Source organism: Heloderma suspectum, chromosome 2 (assembly GCF_057233095.1).
Source record: "Heloderma suspectum isolate Gila_16-S chromosome 2, 16-S_ref, whole genome shotgun sequence".
Lineage (NCBI taxonomy): Eukaryota > Metazoa > Chordata > Lepidosauria > Squamata > Helodermatidae > Heloderma > Heloderma suspectum.
In genome coordinates, this window is record NC_139459.1 from 229,436,181 (window position 1) to 229,457,854 (window position 21,674).

Genomic DNA, 21,674 nt, shown 5'->3' on the forward strand with positions numbered 1-21,674 from the left:
TGAGGCCTGATGGAAACATTACAGTGTCCATGGGTGAAGCACTTATCAGTGTAAGTATTCCAGTCAGCCATGGCCTCATTTCAGTGCCCTTATGGTACACACCAGCCCATACGAGTGAAGCACAAGTAGGATGCAGACAAACTGGAGAGGGTTCAGAGGAGGGCAACAAAGATGATCAGGGGACTGGAAACAAAGCCCTATGAAGAGAGACTGAAAGAACTGGGCATGTTTAGCTTTGAGAAGAGAAGACTGAGGGGAGATATGATAGCACTCTTCAAGTACTTGAAAGGTTGTCACAGAGAGGAAGGCCAGGATCTCTTCTCGATCATCCCAGAGTGCAGGACATGGAATAATGGGCTCCAGTTACAGGAAGCCAGATTCCGGCTGAACATCAGGAAAAACTTCCTGACTGTTAAAGCAATACGGCAATTCCCTAGGGAGGTGGTGGGCTCTCCCACACTGGAGGCATTCAAGACGAGGCTGGACAGCCATCTGTCAGGGATGCTCTGACTTGGATTCCTGCATTGAGCAGGGGGTTGGACTCGATGGCCTTGTAGGCCCCTTCCAACCCTACTATTCTATGATTCTATTATTCTAAGTACACCATATCAGATGTGCCATCAGTGTACTAACAGTATACAAGCATGGGCCAGTATACATAAGAGAATTTAAAAATGGAGGCAGTGGCCACCTGGAATGCTTACATGGGTAAGCGCCTTGCCAATGTCCACCATAGCATTTTTGTTGGGCCTCAGCCGATCTTATCTAGGCAGGACCAGCATTCAGGTTTTTAGCAACTGCCTTGAATGAAACGAGATGCAACAGACAGCGCAGTCAGACCATTTAGAAAGAGCTACCCCACAAACAGCATGGCTTCCACAGGGGCCTTCCTGACAATGTTTGTGCAAAAGTTGTGTGTGAGAGAAAGTGGGAATCTTCAGGGGCTTGAAAGTAGTTGGAAAGAACTAGAAATGGCTTGTTTGCGTATGTGATGAAAGTGTGTGCACAGCTCTACGTCCCTATGTATGAGAAGCATATCCACCGCAAGGGAGCTCAAGCAGTAGGATGGAGACAGATCTTTGCGTCATGCCTTGCGGAGCTGCTGCCAGAACAGGCAGCACTGGGCCAGAAGAACCAGTGGTCTGACTCAGTATAAAGTACCTTCATATGTTCATATGGCAGAGGTAAAGTTACATTACAAGCTAAATAAAGAATGTACTGGATGAATACCGTGTTTATGCAAAGAAGAAGGAAATACCTGGCATTCTTCCACATGTTAATTGGAAGAAAGAGAGAGGCAAAAACTGGAGATGGGCAGAAGAGTCCACTGATTTGCATCAGACAGTGGAAGAGGCGTTGTGTACATAGACGCTTTATTAGGGTCAGAATTGCCAGCACATTGATGTGTGATGAAAGGGAAACCAGAGGTACAAAAAGTCATGGAGTCAGCTGAAAGGAGAAGATAAATCTAAATGACTCCCTCCTCCCCTTGCCCCCACCCCACCCTGTACAAGTTTGTTAGCAATGGGTGTGGAAGCCAAAAACAGGTAGGGGAGGGAATCAAACAAACACTGTGCTGGAAGAGTGCATTTCTCTTTTGTTTTATTCCACTAATGTCCTGCTCTTCACAAACCATAGCTTAACACTACACAACCCCATGTTACTATAGGCTTACAGGGTTCCTGGCCACTATACTATGGCTAAAGCTATGGCACACAAGTGTGTGCGTGTGCGCGCATGCACACGTGCATGTTTCCGCTGATATTTAGATTTTTAGGGTAAAGCAAAAGCAGTCACTGGAGGCTCCACACTTGAGTGGAGGACTGGTAAGGGGCAAGGAATGCTTAACCCAGCCCATTTTTCTGTTCAGAATCATACCTTCCCCCACCTAAGGGGGAAATGATATGCGTTTGTGTAACCCCTACCTCCAAAACAGGCCCCCCTGAACCAGTTCTTCCGCAAGATTGAAGTTTTCTGCAACTGGTTTTAGCTTGAAAAGGAAGAAAACAGTGCAAACCAACATGCACCTTATTTGGGGGGAAACAAAGAAAAAGGATTATATTGGGCCTAAAACACAAAACGTACTGCCATGGCTTAGCTGATATAGGTGCATGAGACTAGTGTTATAAGTCCATACATGTTATTAATCTGTTTTAGGCCAATTTTTCTACCTCAGCTAGAGACAAGAGAGTGAAAATGAATCTTGGACCTGATGGAGTTCCCGAACAGGTGGCATACAAGTTGTAGCTTCAGTCTATACCAGCCACTCATCCTTACCAACATTTGATTTGAAAGATTTAGCCACTAAATTGATGGCGAGGTGGGCTTGTTTGTTTGTTTAGAAATTAACCAAATCATTCAAAATTAGAACAAATACTTCCCCATTATGCAAATTTGGTCTCAGCTGAGTATCAGGATAAAGAGAAATAGGCAGGCAGGAGCCCCATTTGGCAGCTGGTCGAGTCTTCATGAAATACTTGCCAACCTGGTTTGGCAGGCAGGAAAATGCCTTGAGCAAAAAAATAAATAAACACAATGTGACCATAAAATGTTGTTCATACTTAACTGAACTGGCTAGATCTGGGACTTCCACAACCTCTGGACAAGACTGCAAATTTGCATCCAAACTGGAGGCACTGGCCTAGTTCTTACTGAGATGGTAAATCTGTGCCTGGGCTCTACCACACGTTTATTTATTTATTATATTTACATCCTGCCTTTCCTCCCAGATGCCCAAGGCATCTTACATGGTCCTCCTCCTTCTCCATTTTATCCTCACAACAACCCTCTGAGGTAGGTTAGGCTGAGGATCAGTGACTGCCCCAAAGTCACCCAGTGATCTTCACAGCTGAGTGGGAACTAGAACCCAGATCTCCTGAGTCCTTGTCCAGCACTCTAACTACTATACTATACTGGCACCACACTTCAGGTGGGGGCTCATGCGGCTGAATAAAGAGGATTGCTAGACCTTACAGTGTTCCTTTCTGTCTGCTGAACAGACACATTAAACAGATCCCTTAGTGAATCATCAATCACTGAAGCCTACATTCAACAAACGAGTTACTTACCTGTTTGTCTCGCATTTTCATGCTTAAATGTGACTTTGAATTATAAGAATTGGTGGTGTCTTGTGTGATGGACATCTGTATGTTTAATTACATTTGCCTCTATTTAAAAAAAAATAGATTTGATATCCATAACACCTCATGGGAACTTTGCCAGGATTGCCCAAAAGTTACATGTTTATGTGAGGTCACCATTCAATGTCCGTTTATGTTTGTCCCCTTTAAAACACAATGTTCCAAAATTCCTCTTTGACATTTTGTCTGATCATCAACTTGACCCACATCTAGGCAACTAAGCTACACAAGTGCATAGGTGAGAAGGAGTTGGCTTATTGCCTGGCTACAGGCCCATAATAACTATTCCTGGAACAAGACTGCATGTACTCCCTTATTCAAAGTTCATAACACCTTTAGCTTAGGGCAATGTAACTCAGCTATTACACTTTGTGATTACCTTTCTTTCATTTTGCTTGTTTTGTATGTCTGTCATTCTACTTCCAAATAAATAGCCTTTAATAAATTACTCCTGACCCTGCCTGGGGTTAAAGGGTTCTGGCCCCATTCTTTGAAACGTAAGCACTGGTTTACAATGTTGTTATGATCCCAAGTATGAAAGGGGTGGATGTGAAAAGGCAAAAGGAACCTACCTACTCTAACTCAGACAAGGGGTACCTAACCTTCTCAGAACCCAACCATACCTCTCATGTATCTCCAGGGCTGCTTACTTGCCTGGGTTTGTTAACTGATAGCTGTTACATGATGCCTTGGGGGCCCATTTAGTCAAACAGTGGCGCATATATATATATATATATATATATATATAAAATGGAAGAAAGGAGCACATCTGCTACAGTCAGCAAGATGCATTAGTCAGCTTCCCAAATTACAAACCATCCACATTTTAACTACAAATCTGATAATACCAGTTGTAGTAGGTAATTACTACACAGCAGGAGGTAATTTGGGGACACTGTAGCCAAACACAAACACTCCCACCTGTTTACATCTTGTGAGCATATATGTCCTTGTGCATACATGCACAAAGAAATAAGTGGGAGTAAGGTGGAGTGGGGGGTTGAGAGGCCTGCGTGGATGCTTGCAATATGCTGCACGATTTCATTAATTTACAAAGGTGTGAGTGTGTTACACGACAATTTGTGTATATTACACAGGATAGGAGACCATGAGTGTTCACAGTATCTCTTTCCATTTAATTTGAAATTATATAATTGGGAGGGATCTTGGAGATCATCTAGTCCAACCCCCAATCAGTGTAGGTTCTGCAAAGCAGGTACAGCTACAGCAATCCTGAGAGATGGCTGTCCAACCTCTACCGAAATACCTCCAGCAAAGGAGAACCCACCACCTCCCGAGGCAGTTTATTCCACTGCCAAACAATAGTAACTTAGATTTTTGCACATTCTGCATACACTCTGCATACACACTTTAACATTAATGGCTACACAATGGATTCCAACAAAAGAGGGAGGAGAAGAGGCAATATTGTTTAGCATAGGCTATGAACAAATGTTCAGAGCAGAGAGTGCAATGAGGACCCATTCTGGTACAGAATGCACTGAAAAGATATCTCTTGCTAATGTATTCTCCATAGCAGTACTGTGTGTAGTGCCTGGGCATGCTGAAGTCCATAAGCCACACTTCTCTTGGTTTCCTATTCTGGCAGATAGCTACCACTATGGACCACCATTCAGGGGATAAGAGCTCTTGGGTGCAAATGCAAAGGAATATCCAAATGTCCCAATGCAATGGGAAGTCGTGGGTCTTCTTGCAAAGGTTCATCCCCTATGATAGTAGGTTCCCCACCCCCAATGCACACATACTACAGCACCAGTTAGGAACTGAAGTGCATATTAGAGCTGCAAACATTTCTGAGCACACACTAAACTGACAGCTGAGTGCTAGTCAAGAAAGGTCAGTGGGGCAAATGGAGCCACGGGTCTCACCATGCCATTCAGGGAAGTTCCCCTGGGGCAGAACCCTTGTCAGATCCAAGAAATCAGGAAAGCTAATCAGTACAAAGCTGGAGAGCAGAGCTTTTCCACCATAAGAGGCAGCCATGCTCTTACACTACTGATTTTTAGTTGGAAGACCTCATGGACAGTCTTCTGGCTGGTCAGAATCAAGGGAGATCCAGGGGGCCAATGCAATCTCATAGGATCCCCCCAAAAAACACAGAAACAAAGGACCTTCCAGAGTAAAATGCATATTTCAAGAGGACCAGGATTTTGCTCTGAAAGTGGCATATGTCTGTAGAGAGGGACAGAAGTTCAAAGAATACATTTCCAGAGCAAGATTTTATAGCACAAAAGAATGGTTCATTCAACCAACCATAGTTTAAAGTTTATACAGCTTACTCCATGTACCCTGGCTAGCAAAACCACACAAGCTTACTGCCCTCTTGTATAAGAAACTGCTTGATGGTTAATGGAGAGAGCTGTATGTGTAAATCATGGATTAAAAGGCTCTGTGTCTTAACAGTTGCTAAACAGGTATGTAGACAATTGGATTCCCGGAACTGGCTCAGGCCAGGGTGACTGTTCCAATGATATCCAATATTATTAAGTCACTTGCAGTCTAGAGAACCTAAGCCATGTCAAAACTTTAGTACCACTCCTTATAAACAATGTCATTGATTATGGCACAATTATATTAATTCTGGCCCAGGATGCACCAGATCGCATTGTTGGCTCTTGAGTCCCCTGTTTCTACTGCAAGTTACATTTTCAGGCCTAGGTTTGTACCTACACTGAGCACCCCCTCCCTGCATACATACACTAAGCTCTGGTCTATATGGTATTTTTAATCATACACAGCCACTGCAAGGTGCCTCACACCTGATAACCACCATCATGTGTAGCATTCTCTCCATGCAAATCTTCTGCCTGAGAAGGCAGAGACGATTCACACCAATGTAGTCCATTCTTGGCAGCATCCGATGTTGGTGTGGAAACTTTCCTTGCCGGAAGGAAGAATCATGGGGAAAGCAGCAGTATTCTTTAAAGAGTTAGTAAGGAGAAGATACTGCACAGAAACTATTTAAAGTCATGTCATGATAATAATGAGAAGACTGAACTTTAGGGTGGATCTAGATCAGCTGAGATGGCAATGGAGGAGGTGGAGCTATCAACAGCTTGGGAGGCTTTTTTGCGTGTAGCGACAACGTGCGAATGGAGGTGGGAATCAACCCACAGCGGCCTCGGGACCTAAGCTGTTTGTTTCGGACTCAACACTGGTACACACACTCCCGCTCTGCTGCCATTTCTGCTTTGGAATCCTCCCCCACAAGGCTTAACTCAAGGGTTCTGCCAACACCGAAGTTCTTGCTGAGTGACTACAAGGAGTCAAAGTTCCCACTCTGAAATGTAAGAATCTAAGTGAATGTGAAAGCAGCTGCCCGTTCCTCTTCCTTTAGGATTGAATTAGCATCTTGGGCAGGAAGCCCTGTGTCAGCCATGTCATAAGAGTGCCAATGCAATCAGGCTGAGGATCAGTGAGGGCTAATGAATTCTACCATCTGCCCAGCACACAGATGGCTATTTAAAGGATGTGAAGGAATGATGGGGTCTTCTGGAGCTGCAGCTGAGACAGCTGTGCTTCCTGAACCTCTGAAGGCCCATCCTGGGTGGGAGAAGAGAGACATGCAGTAGGCATGAAACACACACATAAACCTATTGCCACTGTGGTTTGTCATGTTTCAGGGTTCTGAAAGTGTAGTGACGGGCCTCCCCAGAGAAGCAAAGCCTGTGGACAAGGCAGGTAAAAGCTTCTCCTTGACTCCTGCCTCCTCAGTGTGTGCTAAGTAGGCAGAGTGCCTGTGGAAAAACCACTTAGGTTTTCCTGCCTCCACCGCCACCAAATGGGATGAAACACCCTGAGCTATGCCAGCTGTATTCCCTTTTTAAAAACTCTGTGGTTCAGATCTAAGGAATACCCTGCCACAATTTGTAATAAAATTCAAAATCAGACCTGACAGATAAGAAATGCTACTTTTTTAAAAACCTAGAACTGCTTCCACCAAAAAGGAACTCGGTAGCCTGGTTCCTATGGCATAGGCATGGGATTGACACCACCACTAAAGGTAACTTTTCACGATTAATAAAACTAGTTATGGGAGAGGGGAAAGCATTAGAATGTTTATAGGGCTAACACCACAGCAGCAGAAAAAGCAGTTTCATTACATGTGGTGGCAGCGGCAGGAAAACCTATGTGTTTTTTCCACATTTGGTGGCACTAGTGGTGGCACAAATAAAATGAACCACATTGTGACAAGAAAAGGGGATATACACACACATACACACACACACAGTCAGGGGAAGATTTTTAAAATTAGGGGCGGGGGAAGGATTAGAATGTTTATAAGGCCAATGTCACAACAGCAGAAATAAAGGTTTTGTTACAGTGCCTCAAACACATTGCCTCAGCCTCATGTATGATAAATGTATTCCTTATTCTCAACCATTATTAATAGTGGGAGAAGCTCACTATCTTTTGCTTCCAGAGAGAGTCTATCACCACCTTCTTTTCTTTAATTAGCTGACCCCTCAAGCCCAGTGAAGCAGAGAAGTGATTCCAGGCAAACCATCTCATTTTGTTACACTAAGTTTCGACTTAGGGAGGTATACCACCATCCTAAGATCCAAGAACTCTTGTTCTAGCTGATCCAATTAATACTTTGCCTAATCCTGATTACTGCTCTGAAATACATGTGAGGGGGTGCTGTCCTATTGTTACAACTTGCCTTTTGCTGGGCTCCTTTGAAGTGACCTCACGTCTGCTTGCCCTCCAGGTTCCTACCCCAAAAACCCCTCAGCTTGTGGTAAAATCAGGTTCTAAGAGCTTCTTCTCCCGAGGCTACTGTCTCCAGTGGCAATTAGGGAAATGCAGAGCTTTGTGCAAGAGGATTTCATTGCTCGCCACATGCCCTCACAAAAGGCACATTTTTCAAACTGAGATAAGTGCCAATTAATTTTCGCTTCAACCACTCTGCAGCCCCGTGATTCTTACACAAAAGCAGGTGATTTCCTCTTGGTAGGGCATTGTGTTTGTGCATTTGCGTACATGTGTATAACAGAGAGACAAGACAACCTGTGTTGTGTGGTGAGGAGACAGAGAGAGGTGCAAGCACATGCAGGGCACATGCAGGGAAAAGATGGACAAATGTGTGTGAAAAAACAGACACAGAGTGTGGGAAAGGTAGTATAGGCTAAGAGTGAAAATGTACACGACACAATCAATTCATCTCTATGGTTGGCAGAGAATTACATACTTTTCACGGCTGAGTTTGATCTATTCATCTATCTAGTACTTGCAACTTGTGTTTTTACTATGAGTTAACTAGAAGTTTTGTGTGTGGATTTTTTTACAAAATACCTGGTGTGTGACAAGAGCATTAATGGATAAAAGACAAAACCAACGAACCAATGTGCCCTCAGCCTTTCAGAGAAAATAAAACCATAGTGGATTGTAGATATCTACAGAGGCTAATATTGAGCATTCTTCCTGAAATCTATAATAATAAAAGAGGACGTGTGTCCGTCAGTCGGTGTCATAGCTCCAAGACCATGAAACTTAGACGAACCTCATATGCATACTCAGGGGACTGTGGAGGTGTGCACCTCACAGTTATTTGGTCTTTTAAATAAATTAATTTTAATTAATTTTAATGTGCCCATGTGTTTGAAGCCTGCAATACCAACTTCAGTCACTAGTGGGAGACTTCCCTAATCAACACATAGCTTTGTAGTAGACACAGATTGAAGCCAGGGGGGAGTACAAGGGACAGAGTTATACAGCTGCCCTCCCCCCACTGGTGTGGGGCAGCTCCCCCTCAAGGGAATGGTGCAAACAGACCCCACCCTCAGGGGGCTACAGGAGTGCAGCATGGCAGGGGCTGTGCCTACAGGTGCCCACAAGCGTGGCTTTAGTCGTATGAGCCAGATACAGTGTGACCAACTCTGACAGCTGCATAACTTTGCTTGAAGGCTTTGCTGTATCTAACTAAGGGCTAATCCAACCCATGTGAAGCCTGGTCCCTTCACTAGTTAAAAAATAAACCAAGACAGAGGAAGCATAAAGGAGCTGCTTTAATGTCAGATCCAGCCGTCAGAGCATGATGTAATAGAATCACAAGAGCCTGGGTTGGACAGCACTCAGGACAGCTCAGGAACAACGATAAGGACCTGGCACCTCTAAGGTGCTTTAGAGGCAACTCTCTTGCCCAGCTCCTGTGGCCACAACTGAAAAGCCACTCCTTCTGGGGGGTGGGGAGGCAAAAGCACTGGGGGAGGGGGGAGGTGCAGTATTACCAGGCACAGTACACCCCAGGAATCACATAATCCTCTTCCCCAAGGAGCTGCCAGCACAAATCACAGCCAGAGGCAGAGCAAGAGATAAGGCTGCACAATCAAACACTTATCTCAGCATGTAGGATTACAACGCATTCAGCCTCTGCAGGCATGATGTGCCCAGTCTGACATTGCTAGAGAAAGCAAAGCATAAAGATACAGGATCTTGTTCAAGATGTAAATGAACTGCCAAGATCCCGATGTATTAAACAACAAATGCTAGCTAGGAAAAGCTGTACTTCGTCTTTCTTCTGATTCACTTCCCAAGCCACACTTGTTCTTCAGGACCTCTTCTGATACTATTGCTTTCTTAGAGAGGGTACTTCCAGATGAACAGCTCCTAGTACTACCAATCAAAAGACTTTGCCCAGCTTTTCGTCTTTCCCTCCTTACCAGATTATCTGTGGTAAGAACAATGACAGAAGAATCGGTGGGAAAACATGGGAGAGCTACAAGTGGACGACATCGTTGTCTGGACCCCCATGAAATTCCACGAATGAGGCAGGGAGATTGCACAATAAAAGCCCTGTTTGGAAGCACCCATAGTTAGAAATTTCCATGTAGGAAACTGCATGAGAGCTATCTCACCACGTGGACACAAAGGTACATGATTGCTGGGAAGCTGCAGCAACCCACAGAAGAGACCATTTTTCTTAAGGAAAATTTCATAAGAGACTTCCTAGAGAATGGGGAGTTTGTGCATGCTATAATTCCTGCTCTGACTTTCTGCTGTAGCAATGCATAGCATCCGTTAGCCCCTGAGCCCTCCCCCTCTCTCTTATTCCATACCCCTACAGGAAAACTCAGTTCTCTTCCTTCATAAAATAAGTTCCTAGGCCTCATGATTGCAGAAAACATTTCTTTAAAACATGTAGACAAAGACAGTTGTGTCTATCAGCAGATGCTTTAGAGGGCAAATCAGATTTCAAGAGCCGACAGGGGTTTTAGCATTTTAAGATAGCTATACCATTGCTCACATAATTCTATGAGGCTTTATATCTAACACAAGCACATTCTGATCTCTGTCAAATGGAGTCAGACCAATAGTTCAGTTTTACCTACCCCGAGTGGCAGAGGACTTTCCTAATCCAGGTTTTTGAGATCCAGTTTAAGTGGGAAAACCAGCAATTAAAACCATCTGAGAAAGCACATGTGTGGGAGCACAAGAGCATGGGAACCGCTGAGGAGTCCAAAAGTGGACACTGATGGGAGAGTTCCCCAACCCGGAGTCCAAGAAATCTTGATACCAAGTCTTTTTTAGCCCCAATTTCCATCTACTAACTCATTAGGTGCCCTCGTTTTTTAAAATGCTGCTCTTCATAAGCAAAGCAATGGAACCAGTTTGGGACCTCTAATTTGAAGGCATCAGCCAGGTGCCAGATTCAGACTATGAGATGCTTCCCCACAGATTTTCCTCTCCTCAGCCTCCCACCCTGAACACCAGGGCAGATCACAAATGGAACAGGCTGCTGAAAAATGAAAAACTGCGTATATCTGCCTTGCTAATAGTATGCTGCTCCAACCTGCAGAGATCACATTGAGGACAAAGAACATTGCAAACTTGCGTTATCTAGCAAGGAAAGCATCATCATATATGTTGTGCTCCATAATGAGAGCTGAGAAGCATCCACTGCAGTGCTTGCGTTCTGTCTGCATCTTCCAAGTTCAGCTTTTACAGTCAGTATTTACAGTTATTAATTTGTCAGCCTTGCTTTGCAGGAATTTGTGCTGCTCTTCAAAGGCATGACAACAGCCCTGCTGGGGACAACAAGCCTGTTGGCGCACTCAGTAGATTCCAGGGAGAGCCTCACCTACATGGGATGGAGGTGCTAAGGCACCTGCCTGGGAGGGGGTGGAGGGAACAAGTCTTTGCTGCTGGTGGCTCCTCATCCTTGCCCAGGGGTAGCTGCCAATCACACTTTGACAGCTGTCACAAACACAGACAAGCTGTCTAGACAAAAGCACCTGATTAGCATTAAAATGAAGATGGTTAAATTTATTTATGAGGTGTGTTGCATGAGAAGGTTGATCTGAGGCTTCCTTCCCCTTCTTCTATAGCATTAAAGCATCCTTCCCCAACCTAGCGCCCTCCAGATGTTTTGGGCTACAACTCCCATTGGCCATGCTGGCTGGAGCTGATGGAAATTGAAGTATAAAACTTCTGGAGGGCACCAGGTTGAGGAAGGCTGCATTACAGGTATCCACAACTGAAGTTATGGTATCGGGCTAAGAGGCCCAGTGTTGAAATTCTATAGAGGGGTATATCATGGATAACTATCCAGTCTGCATAGCCTTCGTAGAATCATGGAGAAGGAGGGGGCCTTGTAGGCCATCTTGTCCAACCCCCTGCTCATTGCAGGACACCCAGAGCTACAGCGTCCCCAACAGATGGCTGTCCAGCCTCTGCTTGAACACCTCCAGAGATGGAGAGCCCACCCACCCAGCTCAGTCATTGGTTCCATTGTAGAACTGTTGTTACTGTTAAGAAGCTTCTCCTAATGTTCATCCAAAATCAACCATCTCATAGCTTTGAACCCCAGGTTTAATCAATCCTGGCTTGTACACTAAACCATCACCCCTATATATGCCAGCCCAAGGATTGAGATCTGTTGGAGGACCCCTCCTGTGCATCCCACCACTGCAAGACATACACTAGGGTGGGACGTGGGAGAGGGCTTTCTGTGCTGTGGCAAACCAGTTGTGGAATGGCCTCTCCTTGGAGGCCTGATTGACACAGACACTGGTTTCATTTCAGTGCTAAGTTAAAACATGGCTTTTCACCAAAGCCTCTGAGGGCTTACTGAATTCCCTAAAGATACACACTGTTTTAACTGTTTATTGTTTTAGATTTTTGAATTGGTATTAGCTTGCTTAATGGTTTAATATGTTTTAGCTGTTTAAATTATTTATTGTTTTATACTATTTAAATTGATTTTATCTGTACACCACCCTGAGATCTTAATGATATAGGGCAGGATACAAATGTTTCCTTCAGCAAAGGAGATTGTTACCTTGTCGTGGTGCTGGAGCTTGAGCACCTCAATGACATCATGAGCTAAACCGTGAAGGGACACCCAAGATGAGAAGGTCATGGCAGAGAGGTCAGACTAAATACAATCCCTGGGGAAGGAAATGGCAACCCACCCCAGTATTCTTGCCATGAAAACTAAATGGATCAGTACAACCAGAGATATGTCGGTATACCATCGGAAGATGGGACTCCCAGGTCGGAAGATGGTCAAAATGCTACTGGAGAAGAACAGAGGATAAGTTCAACTAGCCCCAGATGTGATGACGCAGCTAGCTCAAAGCCGAAAGGACAGCTAGCAGCCGACGGTGCTGGTGGTGAACGACGAATCCGATATTCTAAAGATCAACACACCATAGGAACCTGGAATGTAAGATCTATGAGCCAGGGCAAATTGGATGTGGTTACTGGGGAGATGTCAAGATTAAATATAGACATTTTGGGTGTCAGTGAACTGAAATGGACTGGAATGGGCCACTTCACATTAAATGACCACCAGATCTACTACTGTGGACAAGAGGACCACAGAAGAAATGGAGTAGCCTTCATAATTAATAATAAAGTGGCTAAAGCAGTGCTTGGATACAATCCAAAAAATGACAGAATGATCTCAATTCGAATTCAGGGTAAGCCATTTAACATCACAGTGATCCAAATATACGCCCCAACCACAGATGCTGAAGAAGCAAAAGTAGATCAGTTCTATGAGGATCTATCTGCAGCACTTACTGGATAGTACGCCAAAAAAAGATGTTCTTTTCATTACAGGAGACTGGAATGCTAAGGTGGGTAGTAAAACGACACCTGGAATTACAGGCAAGCATGGTCTGGGAGAACAAAATGAAGCAGAACATAGGCTGATAGAATTTTGCTGTGGAAGAAGATAATAGAATAGGAAGGACATCCAGAAAATTAGAGACATTGGAGGTAAATTCCAGGCAAAATGGGTATGATCAAAAACAAAGATGGCAAGGACCTAACAGAAGCAGAAGAGATCAAGAAAAGGTGACAAGAATATACGGAAGATCTGTATAGGAAGGATAATAATATCAGGGATAGATTTGACGGTGTGGTCAGTGAGCTAGAGCCAGACATCCTGAAGAGTGAGGTTGAATGGGCCTTAAGAAGCATTGCTAATAACATGGCAGCAGGAGATGACGGTATCCCAGCTGAACTGTTTAAAATCTTGCAAGATGATGCTGTCAAGGTGATGCATGCCATATGCCAGCAAATTTGGAAAACACAAGAATGGCCAACAGATTGGAAAAAATCAACTTATATCCCCATACCAAAAAAGGGAAGCACCAAAGAATGTTCAAACTATCACACAGTGGCACTTACTTCACATGCCAATAAGGTAATGCTCAAGGTCTTGCAAGGTGGACTCCAGCAATTCATGGAACGAGAACTGCCAGATGTACAAGCTGGGTTTAGAAAAGGCAGAGGAACTCAAGACCAAATTGCCAATATCCGCTGGATAATGGAGAAAGCCAGGGAGGTTCAGAAAAACATCTATTTCTGTTTTATTGACTAGTCTAAAGCCTTTGACTGTGTGGATCATAACAAACTGTGGCAAGTTCTTGGTGGTATGGGGATACCAAGTCATCTTGTCTGCCTCCTGAGGAATCTGTATAACGACCAAGTAGCAACGGTAAGAACAGACCACGGATCAACGGACTGGTTTAAGATTGGGAAAGGAGTACAGCAGGGTTGCATACTCTCACCCTACCTATTCAACCTGTACGCAGAACACATCATGCAATGTGCTGGGCTTGATGAAGCCAAGGCTGGAGTTAAAATCGCTGGAAGAAACATTAACAATCTCCGATATGCAGATGATACCACTTTGATGGCTGAAAGCGAAGAGGAGCTGAGGAACCTCATGACGAAGGTGAAAGAAGAAAGTGCAAAAGCTGGGTTGCAGTTAAACCTAAAAAAAACAAGATTATGGCAACCAGCTTGACTGATAACTGGCAAATAGAGGGAGAAAACGTGGAGGCAGTGACAGACTTTGTCTTTCTAGACACAAAGATTACTGCAGACGCTGACTGCAGCCAGGAAATCAGAAGACGTTTACTTCTTGGGAGGACAGCAATGACAAATCTTGATAAAATAGTGAAGAGCAAAGACATCACACTGACAACAAAGGTCCACATAGTTCAAGCAATGGTATTCCCCGTAGTAACCTATGGCTGCGAGAGCTGGACCATAAGGAAGGCTGAGTGAAGGAAGATAGATGCTTTTGAACTGTGGTGCTGGAGGAAAATTCTGAGAGTGCCTTGGACTGCAAGAAGATCAACCCAGTCCATACTCCAGCAAATAAAGCCAGACTGCTCACTTGAGGGAATCACATTAAAGGCAAAACTGAAGTACTTTGGCCACATAATGAGAAGACAGGATACCCTGGAGAAGGTGCTGATGCTAGGGAAAGTGGAAGGCAAAAGGAAGAGGGGCCGACCAAGGTCAAGATGGATGGATGATATTCTGGAGGTGACGGACTCGACCTTGGGAGAGCTGGGGGTGGCGACAGCCGACAGGAAGCTCTGGCGTGGGCTGGTCCATGAAGTCACGAAGAGTTGGAAGCGACTGAACAAATAAATAACAACAAAACAGATGTTTCAAATGAATAAATAAATAATCATCCTAAGTTTGGACATCACACTAAGCTATCCCTGATGTGTTTATTTACCCACTCACGTGAAGGGAAGAGCAAAGCAGAAGCAAATGGGCTGTATGCACCAGCACACAGCTTGTTCACCTTGTAGTTTATTCAGCCAGGACTCCTGACTTACTGTTATATGTGAATACGGCCACTGGTACAGATGACCAAACAACCACATGGTAGAAAACTTTACTATGTGATCTGCTCTACTGTATTCACCCTCTGTCTGTACCAGCCCAGGAAGTGCATGAATAAAGTGTGGAATTAGTTTCTAATTAACAGAATACTGAGAAATACACTGCTCATGAAAATCAGATGAGAGGGGAATTGCTACTAGGACATGCTGTAGACTGGACTGAGAACTAACCAATATATACTGCTCTTTATAATAACATTTATATTGTGCATTTCAAATATTAAACCACTTCACATACATTCTTTCTACAATACTTTAAAAGCAAGCGAACATACACTGGATGTTTTCATAACTTATGTTAAGAATGCTCTTTAGCCTGGAATGAGTTACTTGTGAACACCATTTAAGTGATATTTTAAAAAGGCAAAAGAGCAGCACTTTTAAATCATATTTATGCAATCTGGACAGTATGTTTCTTCTATTCAATTTACAGAGATGGAAAATTTAAATACTGATTTTTAGAGACACCTGTGAAAGTGATGATGGTACTAGGCTCCTCATTCTAGCAATGGGAAGGAGTCTTCGACTGTGCATATTTCTTCCTCTTCCACTCAGCTCTAAAGCCAACCAGCCAGCCCTGATTCACAGACACTCTCTTCCCTTAGCTGTAAAAAATCGCTTTTAGGCAAGATATTCTAAAAGTAATAGTAGCACTTAATAATACAACTTGGCATTTTCATAGTGCTTTTTGAGTTTTCAAAGCACTTCTCTCTGTAATTCTTACAATAACCCTGCAAGGTAGTACACTACAATGAGTTATTTACTTATTATTACAGTTCTTTATATCCTGCCTTTCAGGATACAAATCCTTCCAAGGCAGCTTAGAAGTCATAAAAAACATACAACAATAAAATCACAATAAACAATATTAAAATAATTAAAATCAAAAACATTCTTCCTACAGTGTTACTGGAGGTAATGGCCCTGTGTGGGGAAGGGGAAAGGGCAACTGAAGCAGGCTCTGAAGGGTCCTTGCCTGCCTGCCTGCCTGCCTATCTCTTCTGGAATTCTTCCCAGGGGCAGATGGTGGTAGATGGTGGCCCTGTGGGGTCTTCCACCACACTAATAAGTACAGGCCAACCACAAGATTCAGTGATTTGGAAAACAGCCCATTTAGCCTCAGACTAGGTCAGAGGCCGCCAAATTCAATTTGCAGCCAAATCCTAATCTCCCATTGCCTATCACTGGAAATCAACAAACAACGATAATGATTCTTTGCTGTTTAACAGAGAGAACTGGATTAAATTTGCAGGCAAAGTACCCGTTGTGAGTGAATGAAACCTGCCACATTTCAGGCAAATATGTGCAGGGGGTTGGGGGCCAGGTGCCTTTAAAGTTTGACTATTTAAAAAGAGGAACTGCCGATACCTTTTTAAATTTCTTGGCAGAACTGAATGAAATTTGCAGGCCTGGTTGTCCTTTCTGAGGAGATCATGCCTGCCTTGTTTCAGATGAATAGTTTTGCAAGAGCAGCCTTTAAAATTTGGGGTTTTTGAAAAAAGGATGTACTATGTTCTTTGTGGGCAATTATTATAAAAGTGACATACAGCATAAAAGGTGACCCTACCTAAGAACCGGAACAATTTCAGGAAAGTTACATTGGCTTTTGTGTAAGGGGAGTCTTCACATTTGGCAGGTGAGGGTTCATTTCCCCTTCCCCAATCTGATTTTTGGGGGTTGGGGGGACTCTGGGGGGACCATTTGTATGAAAATGGTATATGTCCCAAAGGCGTTCCTATGCAAGAAACCTGCAAAATTTCAGAATAATAGGTTCAGAGACCAGGGAGTTATGATGAATTAAAAATGGGGGGGGGGGGGAGGCGTGATTTCTGCTCAATTGCCACCAAAGTCATGGAAAGTGCAATAACACAGGGGTAGATGATGTATGTGGCACATGCAGAGACAGGAGGACTTAAACATCCAGCATTTTCCAAGCTAGCACCTACATCCTCCCAAGTCCCACAAACTCCACCAAAAACCTCATAAGAGCATAAGAAGAGCCATTCTGGATCAGACCAAGGGTCCACCTAGTCCAGCATTCTGTTCACGCAGGCGCCAACCAGCTGCCCACGGTAACCCACAAACAGGGCATGAGTGCAACAGCACCCTTCCACCCATGTTCCCCATCAACTGGTGTACATAGGCTCACTGCCCCTGGTACTGGAGGTAACATATAGTCATCAATGACTAGCAGCCATTGATAGTCTTGTCCTCCAGGAATTTGTCCAAGTCCCTTTTAAAGCCATCCAAATTGGTGGCCATCATTACATCCTGTGCTAGCAAATTCCATAGTTTAACTATACGGTATGTGAAGAAGTACTTCCTTTTACCTCTCCTGAATCTCCCACCAATAAGCTTCATAGGATGACCCCAAGTTCTAGTATTTTAAGAGAGGGAGAAAAATGTCTCCCTATCCACATTCTCCACACCATGCATAATTTTGTAGACCTCTATCATGTCTCCCCTTACCCTCCTCTTTTCTGAGCTAAACAGTCCCAGCTGTCATAACCTTCTCTCATAGGGGAGATGCTCCAGCCCCTTGAGCATCTGAGTTGCCCTTTTCTGCATGTTTTTCAGCTCTACAATATCTTTTTTTAGGTGTGGTGACCAGAACTGGACACAGTATTCCAAGTGTGGCCGCACCATAGACTTGAATAGGGGCGGTATGATATTGGCAGTTTTATTCTCAATCCCTTTTCTAATTATGCCTAACATGGAGTTTGCCTTTTCTACAGCGGCCGCATACTGGGTTGACATCTTCATTGAGGTGTCCACCACAGCCCCTAGATCTCTTTCCTGGTCGGTCACTGCCAGCTCAGGTCCCATCAGGCTATACTTGAAGTTGGGATTTTTTGCCCCAATGTGCATCACTTTACACTTGCTTACACTGAACTGCATTTGCCATTTAGATGCCCATTCTCCCAGTTTGGAGAGAACCTTTTGGAGCTCTTCACAATCCCTTTTTGTTTTAACCACCATAAATAATTTGGTGTCATCCGCAAACTTGGACACTTCACTGCTCACTCCTAATTCCAGATCTTTTATGAGTAAGTTCAAAAGCATTGTTCCCACTACAGATCCCTGTGGGACCCCACTCTTTACTTCCCTCCATTGGGAGAATTGACCATTTATGCCTACTCTCTGCTTTCTGTTCTTTAACCAGTTACTGATCCATAAGAGGACCTGTTCTCTTATTCCATGACTGCTAAGTTTGCTCAGGAGTCTTTGGTGAGGGACTTTGTCAAAAGCCTTTTGGAAGTCCAAGTAGACAATGTCTACTGGATCACCCCTGTCAACATGTCTATTGACACTCTCAAAGAACTCTAAAAGGTTAGTGAGACAGGACTTATCTTTGGGGAAACCATGTTCACTCTTTTTCATCAGGGCTTGTCCTTCTATATGCTGCCTAATTTTATCTTTAATAACGCTTTCAACCAATTTACCCAGATTAGACCTTAAGCTAACTGACCTGTAATTTCCCAGATCCCCCCGGATCCCTTTTTAAAAATTTGTGTCACATTGGCTATCTTCCAGTCTTCTGGTACAGAGGCTGATCTCAGGGACATGTTGCATATTTTCGTTAGAAGATCAGCCATTTCATATTTGAGATCTTTGGGAACTCTAGGATGGATACCATCTGGGCCCAGTGATTTATTTGCTTTCAATTTATTAATAAGGCTAAGAACTTCATCTTTTGTCACCACTATTTGCCTCAGTTCCTCAGATCCCCTTCCTGAAAACATCAGTTCCAGCACAGGTGTCTGTCCTATATCTCTGCAGTGAAGATAGAGAAGAATTCGTTCAGCTCCCTGCAATCTCCTTGTCCTCCTTTAATACTCCTCTAGCTCCATTGTCATCCAACAGTCCAACTGCCTCCCTAGCTGGTTTCTGCTTCTGATATATTTAAAGAACTCTTTATTGCGGGTCTTAATATTGTTAGCGATATGCTCTTCAAGATGCTTTTTTGCATCTCTTATTGTCTGCTTGCATCGCCTTTGTGCAAGCTTGTGCTCCCTTTTTTCCCCCTCACTTGGGCAAGACTTCCATTTTCTGATGGAAACCCTTTTTTCTCCAGTAGCATCCTTGACATGCCAGTGACCTCTTGGACTTGGTGTTACTTTTCCTAACCTGTGGTATACATTTTAAAGTTCCTGCTTCAGAGAGAGAGAACCAGCAAAGAGCACTTAACACTGGATTAGGACTGCAATATATTACTTCAACAACCCTCTTGCAAAGCACCAAGGTTGGAGAGCCCTAGTAAAACCATTGACTGTGATTAGAAGCTAGAGCTGCCAGTCACAAAACAACACTCCATCCTCTCCCTCACCCCACCCTGGTGTTTTCCTGGCATGAAGAGCTTGGGGAGAAATGTTTCAATGTTTGCAGACATACTGTCTGTATCTCTGTGTCCATCCAATCTGAATTGCTAATAAGCTTCAAGAGGATTCAGATTTGGATTCAGTTAGGGATGTCAGAGAATTCCGCCACTGAGACCAGGGAGGCTGAATTCCAGTGAATTCAGCCCCCCGGAATCCGTGGCGGAACGAAACAACCTACCCCACCACCCCGTGAAAGCCCTGCGAAACGGAGCCTACCTGGCTGCGGCTCTGGCGGTGGCTCCAGCGGCAGCTCTGGCCACTGGCGGGCTGAAGCTGCAAATGGCAGCCGCTACACCGGCTGCCATTTGCGTCCCTTTGCTGAGCCGTGGTAGGCTACGTAAATATTTACGTAGCCTATCATGGCTCAGCGAAGGGACGCAAATGGCGGCCGCTACACCGGCCGCCATTTGGGTCCACAGACCTGCCGCAGCCAGATGTCCGGCTGTGGATGCACCTGGCCAGCGGCTCCACAGAGTTGCCGCAGAGCAGAGCCAGCCAGGGAGGATTCTGGGGGGAGGGACGGAGCACCCCCCCCCCCACGGATGCCACTTACGAAACAGGTAAGTGATTTCGTACATCCCTAGATTCAGTCCACTTTCGAGGAGCTCCTCTTCAATTCAGACATCTCCAAATCAGCCTGATTAGGTTCAGGATTCAGCTGAATCCAAAGCACATCCCATGTAGATGGCCCTGTGGGATAGACCAGTCTGGCTGAACCACGTTCTGAGGTGGTCTTTGCCTGCCTTCTGCCCTCTTTTTTTTGGAATCCTCCCCATGGGGCAGTTGTGGGTACCGGAGGGGCAGACCAGCTGGAGCAGGGGCTCTGAGGTGGTTTTTGCCTGCCTGCTTCCTTCTCTCTTCCAGGATCCTTCCCAGAGGGCAGGTGGTGTTAGATGGCCCTGTGGGGTGGGAGAGCAGTCCAGCTGGAGCAGGCCCTGAGATGGTCTTCTCCTGTTATTATCCCCATAATGCAGAACAGGCTGCTATCTGTCTCTGGGGAGTGTTGCTTAATCAGAAACTGCCAGCCCATGAGGGCCATTCCTATCAGAGAGTCCTTGTATGTACAGAATGAAACAGCAAACTTATACTGCAAGCAAGTCGATTGACCAGCTGGCTCTAACACTCCTTCCTCAATCTCTCTGCCAAGGCATCTAGGTGGGTATAGAGTGAACATGGTGAAAACAGTTAAGTTCACACCAAAATGTGCATGTAGGTAGGAGCCATTCCCTCAGTGGCCCAGCCCCTACACAGTCTTAAGAACAGTCCTGGCACATGAGCCACAGATAGAGAGGCACGTTCTGTAGCATCAGGGCTTTTTGCTTTTTAAAAAAATTGCTATTTTTGCCAGCAGAAAAGCAGCTGTCACTCCATTCCGGAAAGCTGCCTGGCAGTGTAATTAGTGACAGATTAGTAGTAGTACTCAGATGGGGGTTCACACAATGAGAGGGGAGGGGGACAGGGGGAGACTGCCCTTCACCTGCTGGGCCTAACTCTATGACCCATCTGAAACATCTGTGAGCCACATCCATCTAGGAGTGCCAAAGGGGCTGGCGGGCTGGCTGGGCCCTTTCAGAGTTCTACTCTTAGGTTAGTCCTTGGACAAGATGGTGCAGCCCTCTGTATTTTGTTCTTGCAAGCAATCCTCCTCAGAAGCCTGTGCTAAATCTAGAACATGCTAAGAGACAAATTAGTCAGCAAATCCACCACATAAGCTATTAACTGAAGCCTGAGGTTTCCAGAGGCCAAGGATTTGCTTGCTTGCCCAGCCAACTGGAGCTGCCTACTAGTTAAAAGAATTTTCAGTTCATTAATCATCTGCCTTTTAACCTATTAATCAATGACATATAAATGATAATTTGGGAATACGACATAACTTTAAAATGTTATACACAAAAGCTAGCACTTATTGTTCAAAGGGAAAGGTGTATTAAAGGCCAAGCTAGACCTTTAATAGGTCTAGATCTATTTCTATTACCAGA

General features: G+C 44.5%; 1 protein-coding gene across 1 annotated transcript in view; it reads right to left on the bottom strand.

Annotated features, from left to right (window-relative positions):
• Positions 1 to 21,674, bottom strand: part of USP43 (ubiquitin specific peptidase 43) — a 112,366-nt gene that overhangs the window by 70,942 nt on the left and 19,750 nt on the right. The window lies entirely within an intron of this gene.